Source organism: Diadema setosum, chromosome 6, assembly GCF_964275005.1.
Source record: "Diadema setosum chromosome 6, eeDiaSeto1, whole genome shotgun sequence".
NCBI classification, from domain to species: domain Eukaryota; kingdom Metazoa; phylum Echinodermata; class Echinoidea; order Diadematoida; family Diadematidae; genus Diadema; species Diadema setosum.
Window position 1 is genome coordinate 14,602,066 of NC_092690.1, and position 20,188 is coordinate 14,622,253.

Sequence of the window (20,188 nt, forward strand, 5' to 3'; positions counted from 1 at the left end):
TTTCTACTTATGAACACCATTCTCTTAGCTGCTATTAAAAGCCTCGTCACCAAATCATATGGGTTTATTTCATATGCCATTTTATCATGAGTATTCTAAAAATGACAAATGATACCAAACTCAGTCGGAGACAGCAAATTACACACACACAGACAATCTTTTGTCAACTTCTGTAATAATGGTAACGTTTGTTTGGAGTTACCTTCCAATCTAGTCATAAGATAATCTTTTATCTTGTCTGTTCCTGAAAACAAAGGAAATACATATCATCATACTCTTGTGGTTTCTCAATGACAGAGACAAACACAAGCATGTGAGCATTCTTCACACATTGTAGACATAACTTACCACACAAGTCCTCATAACATCCTTAGAGTGGCATCTTCATGGCACACATCCAGGGTTTAGCCTAATGTGACTTTAGCTTGATTCCAAGGCTGTAATGTTAGACGTAAAAGATCCAATCATACATCAAGTACTCCTCCATCTACACCTAATTCAAACTTCACTCATGGGTATGCTTGCAGCCTTACTATCACATTTATTGATATGATAGTACTTTGTACATGTTAACATCTATTAGAGTTCCTTGGGCAGTTTTGTATCTCTGACCAAGAATTGATTCTGCCTCCTACCCCTGGATCTTTTTTTTTTTCCAAATCATGTGCTGCTGAGAAAAATTGATTTCCATCCTCCAAGTAACCAATGGCAACACAGGGATGAGGACTCAAGGGAGTCATAAGATGACAACTACACAAAGAGAATCATAGATTAAAGAGATTGGTAGACGAGAGAGAGAGAGATGAGAGAGAAAGCAAAAATTAGGATGGATTTGACTGGAGAGGATATTAAAGCAAAAAGATGAGTATTAAATGATGATGAAGAGATAATGAGGCAGTAGGAAGAAAAAAGATAAGCAGATGTTAGGTGGGAAATATGAAAAGACAAAGATATAGTCATTGGTGTCAGGAAGCAGAAAAATGAGGAGAGAGCAAGAGAGGAAGAAAAAGGGGTTAGTAGAGATAGATAGGTAGATAAATAGATTGGTAGGTAGGTAATATATATATATATATATATATATATATATATATATATATATATATATATATATATATATATGGATGGATGGATGGATGGATGGATGGATGGATGGATGGATGGATGGATGGATGGATGGATGGATGGATGGATGGATGGATGGATGGATGGATGGATGGATGGATGGACAGATGGATAGATAGATAGATAGATAGATAGATAGATAGATAGATAGATAGATAGATAGATAGATAGATAGATAGATAGATAGATAGATAGATAGATAGATAGATAGACAGACAGATAGATAGATAGATAGATGAGATAGATAGAAAGTTTGATGGGAAGGAAGGCAAGGTACAGCGAGTGAGTGATAGCAGTGGGGTAGACATCTACAATGCTCTGCAAGTTTCCATCCATAGTGCAGTAACTCTGGTCATTCACCTGTAGTGTTTGTCATGTGGTGGGTTTAGGTAGAGTCCGGAAGCAGTCAATTCTCTCACCGTTCATTTGTCTTTTTCTCATTATCCTGCCAGGCAGTCGTCATCAAAGTATCCCATGCCAGGAAAATAGAATAAACAGAAGGTTGTAGTTCAAAGAATTCAAGAGGTATCTGGTTTAGGGAGTGATGATGTCCTGTGGATATAAGCACACATTGTCCTTCTTCAGGTAGTACATTTAAACTGTAATGTCAGATATTCCACATTGTTCAGTTTTGAAACTGGACCAAGAGAAATTTGTTTGAAGTCAAGGCTCACAAGAGAGATCAATCGTGGGTAAAACTGGTATACTCCATGCATCAAGGTATTCTCTTGCAATGCATGATTTTGGGAAACACAGTGATATGTAAGGAGAAAGTTAAAGGACAAGTTCACCTTCATTAACATAAGGATTGAGAGAATGTAGCAATATTAGTACAACACATCACTGAAAGTTTGAGGAAAATCGGACAATCCGTTCAAAAGTTATTAATTTTTGAAGTCTTTGCGCAGTCACCGCTGGATGAGAAGACTACTGCAGTGTATGATGTCACATGCGTACAACAATATAAGGAAAATATAAAGAGAATTTCACAAAATTTCATCTTTTAAAAAAAATACACATTTCCTCTACTCGTTACTGACATATATTATGGGTAATATTATTCCCATTGCCTTTAGAAAGAGGCAAGTCAGTGCTCTTTTATTATGCGAAAAAAGTGAAAATATGTTGAATTTTCTTTACGTTTTCTTTATACTGTTGTAATCATATGACATCACGAGCCTTAGTAGTCTCCTCATCCAGCGGTTCCAACACAAAAATTTTAAAAATTCATAACTTTTGCATCGATTGTCCAATTTTCCTCAAACTTTCACTGATGTGTTCTACTAATATTGCTGCATTCTCTCAATCCTTATGTTTATGAAGGTGAACTTGTCCTTTGACAGAAAAAAATGTCAGTGTTTTCAAATTACTGACAGCTTGTCAGAATTTTGATACCCATCTTAGACTCAGAACAATGGCCCTGAAAAGATTCCTGCTTAGGGAGAATTTTCATTTTGAAGATTCAATGCCATTATGCATTGTTTCCTTTTCTCAACAGTCATATTTTGAGTAATGGAGATTAAAGTAAGAGTTGCTATTTATGTTTTGTATGAACTTAAAATACTCCTAGATTATAGTTCTCCTTTTAAGATAGTGTGACAGAGCAGTATTCTTCTTTTTGATTGCTGAATCTTTCCAAAGGTTTTAAAAGGAATAAGTGTATTCCATCCCATTTCACAGACGAGATGCTTTCTTAACTCTGATTAAAATTCATGAATCCTGAAAATAGATGATTGATTTTGCATAGGCAGAGTTTATTAATTTATGTGCTATTGTTGGAGTTGGCGGATTGTATTGATCACTGCACACAAAAAAATAGGAGAAGATGAATATATGATGAGTGTGAGGAGACAAGTTGCAGGTGAATTCACATAGTGGAAGATTTGATAGATGGCTGTGACCGAAAAATCATGGAATATTCTCATATACAAAGGAAAGACAAAAAGCTTTAGCGAGGATTCTCCAAATGGGTGATTTATGAATGGGCAGCGCTACAATAGAAAATTGATGTGTTTGTGTGATCAGCCGCACTGTAAAAACAAATGAAGTAATGGTTTTTCCTGGTTGCTTTTACTTCCGTTCCCTTTTCCTGAAACAACATGTGCCTTCACGTACCCCTACAAACTTCTCCCCCCCCCACCCCTTCGTTCTCCCCTAGCTAGATACCCTCCCCCGCCCGTACCCTCTCGAGTTACCCCTTTAATTATATAGAGCGATCTTGCCCCCCAGTCACAACTACTCCTCATATTGATTTTTCTTGCCTCGTCTCAAGTTCGGCAAGTGCCTATAAAACTAGAACTTTGCTGCAAATAGCAGTATTTTTTCACACTTACAAAGTCAAACAAAATTGATTTGTGGAGGGAGGGGGTTTTAAATGGGCTAGATATAAAAAAAAGGGGAAATAGTTGGCAGAGGGGGCCAGCAATTTGTATATGATTGGAGCATTAGTTGGATAAATATTAGTGTAAAAGGATATGCACCAAATTGATTTTTTCACCTTCATCTTCTGCTTGTGCAGAAGACAACGAAGGGTCTTGTTTCTGTCTAGACGAATGTTTGCACAATTTAACTAAGATATTACTATTGATTGCACGAATGTTAGTGTGCAGTAATCTCATTGCTAGGCATCAGAAGCGGACATTAATGTGAGGTCAATAAACCCTCATTTTCTAACTTGAGTGAGACAGATCATGACAACAAAAAGATTCTAGACCAATTTTTTTTTTTTACTGAAATAAAGGATATTGAATTTTTTTCCATTTTTCTCCCTTCCAATACTGTCTTTACATCTAAATATATTTAAATTGGAGAAATAATGGTTTAGAAAGAATAAGAAAGAAGGAGGCATTATTGCTAAATATATTATTCAACCAAATTTATTATTAAACACAATTTGTCCATGTGCTTCTCTATCTACCTACATTAAACTTGATTCCTGAGGCTTTGCTAAGTTGCCATAATACATCATGGTATGCCTAAGCTTTTCTCTGGTATGAGATTTACAAGAAGTTTAAGGGTTGCTCAGAATTCCTACCTTTGTGACCATGTTGTCAGCTTTCTTTGATTGCAAACATTCTTCACTTGAAACAAAAAATCATGTAATTAGGTTGGATATATAAGAATCTGTGAGTTTAAAACTTCATAAATCATTGACTTGACAGGACATGCAGTAAATGCCTTTGTTTTCACGTAACGATGATCTCACTTTCTGGGACACCACCACCACAAAATGGGGGTGTTGATAAGTTTCTCCACCCTCATTCTTTGTTCAGTAATTGTCATCAGAGATGGGACCAGTATTGACTGATGCGAGTCAGGACCAGGGTCCAAGCTGGGCCGGACTGAAACGGGATCCCCCTGAGTAAACCTCGCCCGCTGAAAACCCCCGTTGAGATTTGTTTCACACCCTATGGGCCGAATGGCTGACTCCCTTGCACACCTCTATGACACATAGTGCAAGGATCTTCGGGAGACTGATTTCCTTACCTTTGCCTAATCATTATCAATCTTTGTTTTGGTGTGTGAGACAAAATTCCTGTGTATTTTCCATCTTTATCAGTAAGGGAACTGAATGTGATTATATTTAAGATTTTTTTTCATGTATGCTGCAGCAAACACCAATGTTTGTCTGATATTGGAATGTGGAAATTTTCCTGTGAGTAAGAAGTATGAAAATCTACCCCTAGAGGCTCACATTGAATGTATATCAAGCGATTGTCAGTGACTTAAGAAAAACCTAAAACTTGTCAGTGTTTGGCACAAACATTATCCAGCAGTTCTAAGTTACTTTATAGTTTTATCCATTATCCATGACTTGAGAGAAGCTTAAATTATTTATCCATGACTTGAGAGAAGCTTAAAACGTTTGTCAACAGTTATTGGCATGAACATTTTCCAGCAGTTACTCATGACCCCATAATGCATGGGAGAAAATAAGTCAAAGGTGAATGACGAGTGTAGTACAGGGATGGATTCATAAGACCAGGGGGCATTTCATGAAGCATTTTGTCCAAGACAAATTTGCTCTCAGCCAATCAGATGCAAGGATTTCAGTAGCTTGTAGCAGTTTGTCAAAAAAATATCCAAACAAAATGCTTCATGAAATGCCCCCCGTGCGGGGTTAGATACAGTGGAGATGCTATTGGAAGTTTGTAACCACCAGGAAACAACCAGATTAGGAGCGGTCTTTGCCGAGCATTTAGTGACATTACTTGTGAGCAAATCAAGATCGGAAGAGTAAACAGATGCCCAGGCGGGAGAGAAGAGGGGGAAAGAATGGTAGAGCAGACACCTCATGGAACGAGTGGAGACACGGCGGATTTGGGAGCAGACACCCCCGGCGGTAGCCGCGAGTTGTCCTCGCCTCTTGTTGGTGCTAAATGGATTGTTCCCTCCCACCGGTAGTCTTGTTACGTGTCCTTTGATGGACACACCTTGCTGTGTAAAGCCCAGAGAGACGAGAGAGACTCTCGTGCTGGTGGTGCCCCCATCACCCCTGGCTGTCTTTCTCCCAACCCAGCATCCCCTCCAAACATTCCGCCACCTATTCAAACGCGCCCCATGCCCTCCGTTACAGCGACAATGGAGTGACACGGAAAAGGCATTGGGCCATGAAATTCACAAAATCCCCGCCTAAGAAAAACAAACTGCAGAGTCCTTACAGTCCCAACAATATCCTCCTCAGATTTTTTTTTTCTTTCGGTTCATATTTAGGTCCTAATAATTAGGGAGGTATTTTGCCGAATGTGTATTCATCACTCACAATGCTTGTCAATTCACATCAGAGTACATGAAAAGGGAACGGCGGCACTTTGTTCATGGCCAATTAATACTCGGCATTGTATGTATTCCCCTCTACTTCCTTATGCTAGACTTCGCTTGGCGAGGGAAGAATAAAGAGAAGAAAAAAATCATGAGGCACAATCGTTCATATGCACTTAAAGTTAATAGTTGTAGTCACCCAGGAGCAAATGCCCACATTGGAAGCAAAGAAAACATGTCGAATTCTAGCAGAATGAGGCATTCTAGCGAGGTTAGGGAAGAGAACTTTACATTCCACTCCATTGTACATGCGCTTCCCTGGTTCTCATTGTTACGACAGATTTTAATATAAGTTTATATCGCATACCAGTTGTAAAGGAATTGTGTGTGAAGTTAGTAACCCTCAATAGCAAACTGTTTCTGTCTTTAACCCAAGCTGACAAGTCACAGCTGACTTTGACAGCTTCAGAAGAAAGAGTTTCACTGGGGGAAAAAAAAGTGTTATATTCATAAACCCTCCTTTAGTGAGTTGATGAGATGTGTCATCAAGTTTTCAACTTTTCGAAAGGGAAATTTGAGGAGTGGATTCTATTTCTTGCTCCTGATCTCACAGAGAAATAGATCCAAAATTTGACACATGCTCTGCTGTTACAAAATGCCATTTTTGTGGGGGAAAATATTGTAAAGGGTTCTGATAATTTGAATATTGAATTTGGATTTGTGACTTCTGACAAGGCAATTATTTGCCCAATAGCAAGTAGCCATATGTCCTCTTTACCTGTAGTCCTTTTGAGATGTGTCCAACAGTTGCTCATAAGCAAGCATGCCTTTGATAGACTTGTAAAGGAGTAAGTCATGAGGATAAAGCATGGCTGAAACTGATGAAACTGCTCCCACCAAGGAACAGAGACCAGAAGAGATTAAAGGTCTTTGATCTTATCCACTTGGCCCCGACACATTTGTAGAGCTTGCACTAAAGGATCCCTCTTCCCTCATAGAAACAACTGGAGTGAAACTGAGCTGAATTTGTACCTTTGTTGAGTATGGCAGAGGCAGAGGCTTTGTAATAGGAAGTAGGGGCATGGGTTTCTGGATTTAGTATTATCATTGGATATAAAGAAGCAATCAAGTACAGGAAGGGGCTTAAAAATGTCTTAATTGGAAACCAAGAACCATGAAATAACTAACTGACTGTAGGATGACGAAGTGAATTTGAGTTTTGTCATTGAAGAAAGTCAACTATTAAAAGACCCTTAATACACAATGGACACTTGGTGAACGGAACAGTTCACAAATTAAAGAAGGGGAAAGAAGAAATAGAATGAACCCTGAGCAAAGTGACTTTAGAGAGGAAACAATGTGTAATCCAAGATCAGGAAGAAATCAGTTTCGTGAAATCCTTTGTAAAAACTTATTAGTCGTGAACTTTTGGCTTCTTTCATGCGAGCACTTAATCTCCTGACACATAGAGATTCTGAAAGATACACTGTACTTAATTTTTCCTACTTGTCAGATTAAGTGGCTTACACACAGAGAGCTTGCAGATCTATTAGAGTAGTGTATAGTTTCTCTGTAAACTTGACTTTATCCATCAATTATTTCTGTACCTCCTTGAGAGCCAGCAGTCATCCAGCCTTTGATGTCCTGAAAAAGATAAAATCATCCAGAGCTCATAATTATATACCATGATGTTTAAATGTTCCACATTTGTACTTATGAAAATGCAGACTTAAAGGACAAGTCCACCTTCATACATTTACATGTGGATTGAGTGAATGCAGCAGTATTAGTAAAACACATCAGTGAAAGTTTGGGGAAAATCGGACAATCCGTTTAAAAGTTGTGAATTTTTAAGGTATCTGTGCCATCACTGCTGGATGAGAAGACTACTACAGCTTGTGATGTCACATGTGTAGAACAATACAAAGAAAATATAAAGAAAAATCATTGTTAATGTGTTTAGATTATTGTGAAAAGTCCAAGAATAACTAAATGTTTAGGATTAAGTCATACCAGACAAGGATATTATGTTATGTACTTGTATATATACTTTAAGACTAATAGATTTGAAGAATTGATTTTGTTTGCTGTATTCTAGGTAATCTCAAACTTTGCTTTTAAGGAAAAATTTCTCAATCATGCTGAGAAATTCATAGAACAATAAAATATGTCCAAAAATCTTATTGTTGCATTAAAGCCACGAGCAAGGTAATGTGATGACTAAGTCATGTTAGTGAAATGAGTACCTGGTGGTGATAACATCACTGATTTCAACAATGCTTGCAAATTCTGTAAAAAGGATACTGTGTGATTTCTGTGAAGGAAATATCAGTTCTCAGTTGATGAAGAAGCTGCACAAATAACACAAAGTACGGTGGAACAGGAGACTTCAATTTTGTGTATGAATATGTTTTCTGCAAAAAAAGTTGATTCGAAAACAGGGACAGACAGTTGGAGTTTTGAAGTCTGGCTGGTATGATGGATAGCGGCCATTTAGAGAAGGCCTACCCTTTCTCGCTCATTTCCTCCGCACTCTGAGATCAAAACTGGTCAACCTTTTCCTGAATCATACTGCCCTCAACCAGCAGGGAGTGACAAGCCTCTATCGCGTTGTGTTTTCCTTCCTCTGCACATAGCCGACATGTGAATGTTCAGGCCCGGAATGAAAGCTGCTAGACATACGATCAAACAAGGGCATGTGAGCAATAAATCAAGACGTAGAGTCCGAGATAAGCGTGCACTTAATGAGAGGACGCTGATGGGAATTGAAGGAATCATGCACAAATATCAAAGTATGAATTATTTCTGTGAACGGCGGTGATTACTGCGATATCAACTGGCATCAACTGCGTTTTGTTGGAGGTTTTCAATGGGCAGCGCTGTAAGCATGTGAGATTGAGTGGGGAAATGCCTAGGGTCGTAAAAATCATTGGCCCTGCAGTGTTTTCACAGTGGTATACATTAGTCCCATTGTTTGTGTGTGATTGGCTCATTACTTCAATAAGTTCATCATTTGGCTGTAAAGATGAAGAAGGGGAGAGGGAAAGAAGGGAGGTATAAGAGAGCACTGAAGAGTAAGGAATGGGGGTTTCTTTTTTCCTTCTTTTGCCCCAAACTCGGCCCAAGTTTCAATTACGCCAGCAAGATGAGTATTGATGACAAGTGGCTAGGGACGATAAAGGTCATAGCTATCAGCATCATCAAAGCACTTTTGTCCTGTCTCATCCATGTTAGTCTATGGCCTCCTATTTCCTTTGCTCTGCTGTCAAACGATTTCTTTTCACCACTTACGCCAAGTTACGGCTGGCAAAATACGCTGCTGCTCATATTGGTGAATGGGTCAGCTGCTTGGGTCTCTTTCATCCTCCTCATCTTAACCCTTTGAATGTCATTTATATGTGCAGGTCTTATTTGAACTTTTGACATGACATTTGCTCTTGCGACAATCGCCCCAGTCTTATTTTCTTTGAGGACTTAGGGTTAGGATTTTGATCGGGTCTTAGGTTTAGTTTGATGTGAGGAGTAGGATTACGGTAAGGGTTATGTTTGTGGGTAAAATTTATGTTTGACTTAGCATGCAGATATTTCATGGGAGCAATTATTCGCAGGAGCAAATGTCATGGAACCATTTGAACTGGATACCATGAGTGGACTACGTCCATGCCACACTCAAATGACGAGTCAGTCATTCTTCTATGATTGATCTTAAGATTATAGTTTGTATTTGTTTTATACTGTCTCTAGCAGATATTACCTCTCTGTCGATCAGTATCAGCATCATCATGTTAAGCCTGTCCTGACAGTTATTGCAGACTGTAATGGTACATAAAAGTATTTAAAAATAGATCATTGAATTGGACAAATTCAGGCTGCTGTAGGTCTTTTCTTTGTTAAATGGGAAATTTAAGAATTTTTTCAGTTTTAATTGCTTAGCTAATGTTTAGTTTGAAATAAACTCTGAGTAATACTTTTTTTTTTAAATAAATGAATGCTTATAGATGAAGTTTCCTCCAAATCTATGCTTGTCATGTACTGCCAATTTGTTTAAGCCACAGAATTTTTGATAAAGCTCTACACATACAAAAGTCAGATGATTTATTACCTATTTTTTTTCTGACTTATGATAAATGTGAGACATGAAAGATAATGTTTCATTTCTCTCAGTCAGATATACTCCTTGGTAACATGTCTTCCCTCATGTTTGGCTTCAGTATTGCCTTGGTGCAGTCCTTCTATCTTGTCAATAAAAACATTTACCCTTGTGAAATGTCTCCCCCCCCCCCCCCCCCATGGGCAGAGTTCACACCAAGTACAAACATGGTAGCACAAGGATATATCAAGAAATGAATGACAAAAAAAGAGGAACTATACCAATCTCTCACCACATCTGTGTATTGCTTGGGGGCACTTCCAAAGTAAAGTGGTAGATAACGGTACCTTTCTTGTACCAGCCCAGACCTCCCAATCTAGTACTTCCCTGAGCCCATTACTCTTCCAAATGGTCCCCATTGAAACTCGGTATAGGATTATCTAAAACCCTAAGTAGATAATGGCTGACCCATGAATGCTGCTGTGGCTGAGAAGAGGGCTCTTTTGTTGCTCATCAACAGCAGTTTCAAGTTTTGCGGAAAACATCTCTTTTTTATTCCTTCCCCGCCAATTAGCTGCGGGCTCAGTTTAAGGGCTTTGTAACAATTACCTTTGCTCTTCCTGAGCCAAGTAACTCAGATCACTGCCAAGAAATTTTACAGAGAAATTCTTTAGGAAGTTCGTTTGACTTTGGCTAAATCAATCATCTGACCTCCATGACCTCTCCACAGCAAACTTAAAAAACAGTCTTATTTTAAGTTGAAAGTGATTAAATGGGGGAAAAACGAAGAATTTTACAGTTAGTAAAGAACTTGTTTGTAATGTATATGGAAATATGATTTATGCGGAGAAAGTTGATATTTTAAGTGTAAAAGCATACTTGGCCATGTTAATCCCAAACATTGTTTTCAAACTCATGTTTAGCTAGTCAATTAAGTTTTCATGCAGTTTTGGCCAGGAAGGACTAATGATTTTGAGTGGTATGTCTGAAGGGTTTTTATATACCATTTACTCAAGCAAATTATGAAAATAGCACAGTGTTTGATCTTCAATAACCATGGTGTTGAATGTAACCCCTCCTAAAAGGGCATCAAAGATCAAAATATAGGATTGTAGAGATGCCCCAATGTTAACTAGTTTCCTACAGAAACCTGGTGGCCTGTGTATTAAAGTCTATGGGCATTTCAGAATTCAGTATGGAATGGGTTAACACTGATGTGGAAGTTGACATATGAAGAGTTTATTGTGTTGTGCTGAAAGCATCTTCTTTAAAATTGTAGAAACATTTACTGTAGACAGAGTTTGCGCTAGAAGCATTTTCTTTAAAATTGTAGAAACATTTACTGTAGACAGAGTTTACGCTAGAAGCATCTTCTTTAAGATTGTAGAAACATTTACTGTAGACAGAGTAAAACTATGTTCGTCATAGAGACATACAATGGAAACAAAACATCAATATTCTATCCTCCCGGTTGCAAAGGTTGGTATATGGAGGCAGCGCGCTGTCCTGACAGCTCTCAGTGTGAGTGATGGTAGTGAAGGAGCCACTCTCCTCTTGAGAGGGTCTCTGGGTGCACTGAATGGGGTGATGAAACGCCCCCTCAGACACCACTTAGGGGTACAAGGGTGCCCGAGTGCTTATCAACAAGAGGCTTAACTCCTGGCATGGTTTATCTCCTTGAATGGAAGCACTAGGATGCAACTCTTTCTCTTTTTTCTATTTCCTCTTCTAAAAGTTTTTGCTACGTATTAATGAAACTGAAACTGGTTCACTGTATTCCATAGAAAATGCACTTAACTTCATCATTTCATTTTGGCTTATGTGTCTCAAGCAAACAGTTATACCTCACATCATTTTCTTGTTTCTTGAAGTAGAGGTGAGAATATGTGCCTTAGTCTGAAAATTTTGTCAGAATAATCTAGTCAAGTCCTCTGTACATCACTTCTTAACCCTTTGGGGACGAGTCCCAAGTATACTCAAGCAGGTGTCTGTAGGAAATGCATACTGTAGCAAAATCAAATCGTCTTCAATGGGATATTAAGCTTGTGGAAAAGTGGCAAAACTGGTTGCCACAGACAATCACAAAATTCAGGATGAAGATAATGATGTCACAGTAGATTTACTAACATTTTAATAATGTTCTTAGAGTTGACGAGAGAAGGTCTGATTTGTGTTCCCCTATTCTTACATCCACATCCACTAGATTTGATTTGTTGTTGGAAGAAGATGTGTAAGTAATGCTTAAACTATCAATACATTAAGCAGCAGAAACTGAAATTGTCCAAATGTATTGTGTCTATTTTCTTCAGATATAGAAACCCAGTTTATCAGAGTGACATTGATAACGTAAGTTATGAGTGATGTATGATCCTTTGCTGATTTTTTTTTTATGCAGTTCATAATGATGATGACCTGACTTACAATTCATTTTTTTTTTTTTTTGGGTAATTGGCTCTGTAGCTTATTAACCTCTTCCTTGTGGTAACCAGATGGTTCCTGCCCAAGGCCTGAAGAAATTTCATATCTTGCAGGTTTTGGGTTATAAAATCTGCATCTCATCTTCAGGCCAATTGAGAACATCAATGATCCATTAAAAAAAAAGGATAAAAAAAGATAACAGATATTCTTCATGTAATACCTGAAAAATGCAACAACATCTTCCTTTGCAAGCTCATCCAGGGAAGAAGGTCATATGTCAAATCTTCAACTCTGCGTCTCTAATGGAGCTACATGGGGTTGTCTAGTCTCCCTGACGTTTAGGATGAGACCCCGGCATGCCGAGGCTTGATGGCCGCCTAAGCTGGTAGAAAATTGATCCAGGGGCTTCCTGATAGGATGTGTCTGACTCTAGGCCTCCCAAGCATCGGCTTCAGTCACAGTCAATTCATGAAATTTTCCTGCTGGACCGTGTGTGGGGGTCAGAGTTTGATAAAGGTGGTACAGGAGGATATAAAGAAGTCATAAATCATAAATCACAATCCTCCACTTTCGCTGGATTTTTTTGTAGAGGGATATCTCAAAATCATTAGAAATAAAAACAGAGCAAAAAATGCATTTTAGACTGTGTTGTAGATGCACTTTCATGTGCCATTTTTTCAAGCATTGCTTGTGGTCTGTGACATATGGTGGAACAATAGAGAAATGCTTGATGGTTTGGCTTATGTGTTTAATTGTTTGTTTGTGGGTGGGTTGGTGTGTGTATATGTGAAACGTAATTCATTTGCAAAATGGAAGAAACTGTTCTGAGCTCATCACTAGTAAATATAGGGGCTGTAGTAAGATTTCATGAAATGCCTGTTCAATTCTTTTTTTTTCTTTTCATTATGGAAGAGCATGTATGTGAGAACAAGAGGAAGTTTGCAGTGTCCCCCTGTCGCTTTGCTTGACAGACAAGACAATGTTTTGACAGGGATCAAATTAAAGGAAGAGCTGTCAGCCTCCTCTTTTCCCCATCATCCCAGTTCTAAACTCAGCTCTTGTTTTATCAATTAAACATTATGCCCCCCGTGGCTCCCCGCCACTCCCCTGCCCCATGTACAAAGGCATGGGATTTCATTAAAACAGCTTCCATGTCAGTTAGGGGTAAAATTTGTGCCCGGGGGCTCTCCAACGGCAACGAGATGGATGAGCGGAGACAGGGCATGGCAACGCCAACCGGGAGGAGCGCATCTCGGTCAGAGGATGGGGCATTCAAGAAGTTCTTTACTTACAGTGGAGTTCAAGGTTGCCCTGTACCTCTGGCCTTTTGTCAGGGGCTGAAACTAAAAGGAATATCACTTTAGGGTTATAGTGTTTCCACTTTAAACGTGAAAGACTCGAAGTAAAACATGTTTGCTGATGCAAAATCAGATTGAATTTATGCTAAGGCAGCATTTAGGAGAAGAGTGGCACGGTCAAACTTAAAGAGTATCCATCTACAAAGATTAGCTGTACAGATTGAGTTTGGGGGAGTAAGCAGTGTGGTGGTCTCCGCCTAGGGCTGACACTCTTACCTGAGAGATAATGTACCCCCTGAGGGGTAGAGAAGGGTAGTGTGGCATACAGGGAGGATGGAGGATATGGGGGTCGCTGATGTTGTGTGAGACGCAGACATTAATGCATCAAATGTTGCTTTCCTAAGAATAGGAGTATGCAAATTGTTGGCACAAGCAGCTAAAATTGCTCAGTTTACAATCTCATCAAAATTCATCCAGTGTTTTGGCGCCAACTTCTCACGTTGCCCACTTAAGTCCACTGTCCATAGGTGGGACTGAGGAGTAACATGACAGCCTTTCCTCAAGTATTCTCCTTTTTTTTTGTGCAGATAGTGTCAAAATGTTCTTTCAGAGATATCTAGTTGGCATTCTATTAAGCTTCATCCTACTGAGATGCTTTGTTGATGTGGAATGTCTTATTGTTTCATACAAAATTCTGTTAGCAAAGTTCCCTGGGAGCATCAACGGCCATGCGAGTCTGGATCTTACCTTAACCCAGGGCTGCATACTAATCCATTTTTTCTACTGGTCCAACTTCTTTTACTGGTCCATTCCTGGTTGTTACTGGTTCGACAGTGATTTTCACTGGTCCTGGACCATCGGACCAGTGCCAGTGTGCAGCATTGCTTAACCCATTGAGGATGAGCTGATTTTGCTACAACACACATTTCCCATACACACTTGCAAGTCCGAGTATACTCGGGACTCGTCTTCAACTGGTTAACAGTCAATACTGATTTAGCAAGAAATACAGTTCAACGGTAAAAGTCCACAAAATGTCAGTGAACGTACAAATGTGAGTTTCTAAATTTTCAACTGTGATTCCCAGCCATTTCAGTAGAATTCCCTCTGATTCCCATGATATGTTCACATTTATTATCAGCAAACTTGTGGCATATCAACTGAAAACTGGTCATTGGTAATGAAAAAAAAAAAGTGAGTCACAATCAGTATCATTGAATGTTGGTGCAGCTGGTGTAACTAGAAACCAGATCGCAGCTATTCTGTGAAAGTTGATGGACAGCTTCTATGCCATCTCCCAAACAGACAGATAAAAATTTTGTTTCTTCTCACTTCAAAGGGCAAAATGTGGGAGTAAAGTGAAGTGAATTGCAGGTCATTAAAGTTTATATTATATAAACACTGAGATATGAAAAAGCAAAGTGCCCCATTTTTTTTTTTTTTTTTGATTAACAGATATATAAGCTAGGGTAATATCTTTGCCTTCCGAGGATTGGATGACATTTACGATCAAAGAGGAAGGGATAAAGTTTCTCTCTAAGCTCTCAAAGTTGTTCAGTTAACTCTTTAGATATGGTCCAATTTTATCTCGCCATAAACATGTGGGAGAATATGACCCAGGAAATATTGAGCCTGAAAGACCACAGGTTAATGCAGGAGAGCTATCATGGACTGTGATGATTTGTTTGTGTGTTCAGGCCTCCCCTTTTAAAGTGTGGCACTAAAAGTGGTGCCCTTTTCAATAGTGGAGTGCCTGGAGTGATGGAGAAGCTATGAATTCCCAGGCTAGGGTATCTAATGTATCTGTAGACACTTTGTCTGCCATTCCTAGATGGGTCACAAACATTAGGGACTGTCTCTCCTCATCAGAGGAATATTGCATTAGCTTTATTTTCCACCACTGCAATTTAGTGGACTTAAACCCCATCCCAGTCAGCTACTAGAGCATCCCGAGTTCAGAAAGCTGGGGAATGGGGGAGGGCCGGGGGTGGAAGGGTTAAGTGTGCCTTCTCCCAAGGAGGAACATAAGTTCATTTGGTAGGAGGGATGTTGAGAGGGGGAGAGGGATGTTGGAGGAAGATGGAGGACAAGCTGGAGACTGGTGGTCGAGGAGAAGGAAGCGCGAGATGTCTCTGTGCATCGGGGAAATGTTTGTCACAATTCTCCGCCAGGCGTGGGGGTCTAATGAGGACGTTAAGTTGGGATAGAGCCACGGAGTACCATCCATCAATTACTGTGCTGGGATGACGATGGCCTCAATAAGAAGAAAAGAATTCCAATATGTTTGTCATTCTCAGCCTTGCGATCAAGTCAACGAACTGTTTGCAAATTGTCTGCATCCGTCCTAAGCGAGTTAGAGATGTTTAAACTTGCATACCTCAGCAGCCCAATGACCCTAGAGTGGAACTGTAACATGGTATGTGTTAATTGAAAGAATGACAAGATGTGTGCACACTTAATCAGCGATGAAATTTGCCTGATGTAATCTAAGCCCAAGAATTCCATCTTATGTTAAAGGGTTAAAGAATGCTACATGCACATTTTGTTAGTTAGCCATTCGTATTTATTGATAATCTTAAGATATGTCTTGTCCATGTGATGTACTTGATTACACCATGATCATGGAAACAAATCAACGTGTCACATTGCGATGTCTCAGATAGCATTGAAATAAATGACAGACAAACAATCTCATTTGAAAAAAATTACTTCATCTCTACTTTGAATTATCTGGTATCTGATGAGCTATTTGATTGGGGAACGCTTGAATTAAGACACTCGCAATTTGGGCATTCATTTCCTTCAAGCATCAAGCATGCATTCGTTTCTCTATAGATTTTCATTTCATTTCATTCTTTCTCTTGCTTGAGACTCATTGGATGATGATGATCCGTCTTCAAGGTCTGTATTACCTGAGTATGAAAGTCATCAGATTCCAACAAGCAAAAGCAAATTATTTCCTCCATTGCTGGCATAATTGAATCAACTTAATGAGTATTTTCTACTAATTATTAATCACTGCAGATGACTCGGGCCAGATTAGCAACCATAGTCCCAAAGACAGGAGACCAATCACATAGTTGTTGTTTTTCATCGGCAGTCTAGACTTTGATCAATCGTAATGAGTGTTAAAGATTTGGGATTTAGTTTAGATTGTTGTTGTCTGCCAATGGTGCTGACTGTGTTTGCAAGTAATGCAGACAAAGCAACAATTAAGGCATGTTACAAGCGTGGCTGCTAAAACCATTAAGAGTTCCGAGAGTCAAAAAGGCAACATGGAGTTTAATGTGAGTGTTTCTGTGCAAATTATGAGCAGAATTGCATAATAATGACAAGTGAAAAGCAAGGTGGTCACATACAAAGCACTGAGATTGAGACCACAGCAGAACAGGTATATCAAGCAAAGTTTATCCCATCACCAGAATAACAAGCATGACCTTTATCATTTGCATTGATGAACATACAATAGAACACATATTTGCAATCATAGAATTAAATGATAGAATACTTGAAAAGAACTTGTATGACATGTCGATTCATGAAAACAGTGATTGTGCACATAACTTTCTGTGCAGCAAGGACTACTTCAAGTTTAACAGCCACTCCAATTAACCAACCTTTAGTATGCCACGCAAATTTATTTTCTCAAGAATTTACACTAGCAGTCCATGTAGTTTAAAGTCATAGCTATGGGTTGCATCATCTATTCTAAAAATTAAATGGATAGCTATGGAATCTATTTAAAGAAGCAGCCAGAAAGAAACTATGGTTAACCCCCCATATGTGGATTTAGTGTATATCTAGATGTCACTGAAATGAGTTCAAGACTCACAGTATACATCTGTGATTCTTAGCTACATGTATTTTTTTCTTTCTTTCTTTGTATGTTTCAGTACCTACAGTGTGTGATGAGATGAAATTAGGGTATTTTTGAATGAGATGGGACCATAGCTGGTGCAAGCTTTTAGAAGATAAGATGAGATTGGCACGTTTCCTGAGAGAACTGTGGGAAGACGCTCAACACGTTCTTCTGGCAGCTTCCAGTGGTGACCGTAGGCATAGCTCGTTAGAAGTACTAACGAAGAACAATACTCAAAGACCGCTCAACAGTATATACAACAATGGCCTGTTATTTCAGCATTAATAGCATTTTAATAAAAAAATAGAAGAAGAAAATCAAGAAAAGGGAATTGCAGCGCTCGTCCGCACGTGGCCCGCATGGTGGGAAGTGCGCGAAGCTGTGGCAGATGTTTCCACAGCCAAGGAGAGTGGGGAGTTTGTTGACTCTAGGGGGCAGCGCTGAATTTGAGGTGAAAGTGTTGTCGTGACCAGGGGTGGGGATTACTCTGCGCGCTAAATCACTTTTCCTGTTTCCACGAGCCACGGAGGAGCTCAAATTTCGCCAAGGGTTCTCGGTAGGTGCATGGGGGCACCTACTTACAACAACATGGCAGTTCATTTATGTCGTCCCATGCGAAGATCGATACAGAACAAGACTTTTCCGTGTTCAGATTGTTTTCATGCCTTAATTGTTTGCATTATGGTGATTTCTCCCCCAATCTTGAAGATTTTTTTTCCCCTTCTTTTCAACTCAGAACACTGGTCCTGTGAAATCACTCTTCCGGATGACCTAAAGCAGGAGGAGTCGGATTTCTAGAATATTTGTAATCAGATTAAACACAAAACTGCATGGATAAACACCAAAACTTTCTTTTTTCTTCTTGGCATGGTTGGCAGGAGAGGAAGGACAATATTTCTGTTTTCTGGCAATTTTAGTAGAATCCTTTCTTCTATTGGTAGCCCATTGATTGCTTGTATAAATATCTTGGGTGAACCGCAGTGATGACAAATAGCAGGATCTGTGAGTATATAGTGTGCCATCCAAAAAGTGTCTTCATATGACCTCAGATCAACACAAGGGATTTTGTTTGATTTCAATCAATCTTGTGTACTGGTAGGATGCGCATGAGCATTTAACAATGCAAAAGGCATACAGTTTGCAGGAAGGGATAAAACTAGGTATAAAAATGTTAGAATGCAGAGTTAAAGGCAATATATTGCATCAATTTCCACCATGTTCTCGTAAAACAGATCTGGACAGCTCACTATCGCCGTGAAGAAAACTTGATCTGCATAAAAGTGTAGTTATCTCAAAATGTCCTTTTTGTTGTTACTTGCTATGAATAAGAGTATATGCTTACTCTGTACTAATATGAACATCAAATGGGGGAAAAAAAGGAATGAGACTGTTATATGAGAGGAAAAAAAACCACTATCACCTTTTAGCCCATTCCTGTTTCAGACCTCATGCCTTTAGATTGAACAAATAAGAGCTGTTATCCTTAGGACCACAATAATTATGAAAGTTTGCTTGTCCCCAAGTAATGCTGAAATAAATTTGGAAAGAGCCTATCATAAGCCCCAAAGAATATTAATGTTATCATACATGGTTTATCAAACTTTTTTGCATACTATCTGGCAGTGAGGCTTCGGCAGTATGCTTCAGTGGGTTGATATTTAGTGCATAATAATTCTGTCGATATGAATATGAGATATCTAGCAATAAATCTCTTATAGTTTTTCAACGATTAATTTTTGAGTAAATATAACAGCATCCTCCAGAGAGCTGTTGTATTGATTTTGCATGTTATTGCTCAGCGGGCATCTGGTCTTACCTGTTGATTAAGGAAAGCACCTGTCTCACTATTACTACCAGGATGTGTCAGAAGACTATTGCACACGTGCACAGCTTGCCAGGTAGGGGCACTAATTTGCAACCATCCAATCAAGATAATCGAGCCATTCACTCAACCGAACACTCAACTCGTCCTCGGATCCTTCATAAATGGGAAAAATTCATCCCATCCAACATCCAACCTCAGCTCTTACCAGGTTTAATCAGCAGTAGACGTCGAAATGGCAGAGAATTATACACACACATAAAGAAAAAAAAAGATGTGTAAAGACTAAGCCAAGGAAGTATCAAATTGGACCTAAGGATCAAGAGAGAGAAAAAAAAAAGGAAGACACAAATAGGTGACCAGTCGCCCCCTTTTTTGGTCTCTGTAAACTCTTTTCTGCAATTGCCAATTATGAAAATGGACCATGTGTGACATGAATTGCAATTGATGGGTGCGGTATGAAATAATCCACGTATTGCCATCTCGGTTACACCCCTGGCCCACGGATAGATGTCACAGGATAGGGTAACTGTGATCATCCATATGCATGAGGCTCAGCCAATGGGGAAGATGGTAGCTAGGCTGGCCACAATTGCTTTAAATGTCATTGGGTGTTTGTACGTGGGGGGGGGGGGGGGGTAGCAAGATTGTCGGCATTTAACTGGTGTCTATAATATTAGCTTCAGATTTTGATGCTTCATTCAAAGAAAAGTGAAAGAGTTAGTCCATATAGGTGTTCAGCTTTAATTTAAAAGATATATGTTTCATCAATTGTTTTTGATTTAAGCTTAGAGTGTTTCTCTGAAAACAAAACTTTT

The 20,188-nt window shown here is 39.1% G+C and overlaps 1 protein-coding gene across 1 annotated transcript in view; it reads left to right on the plus strand.

Moving 5' to 3' along the window:
* Positions 1 to 20,188, plus strand: part of LOC140229559 (roundabout homolog 2-like) — a 403,949-nt gene that overhangs the window by 337,759 nt on the left and 46,002 nt on the right. The window lies entirely within an intron of this gene.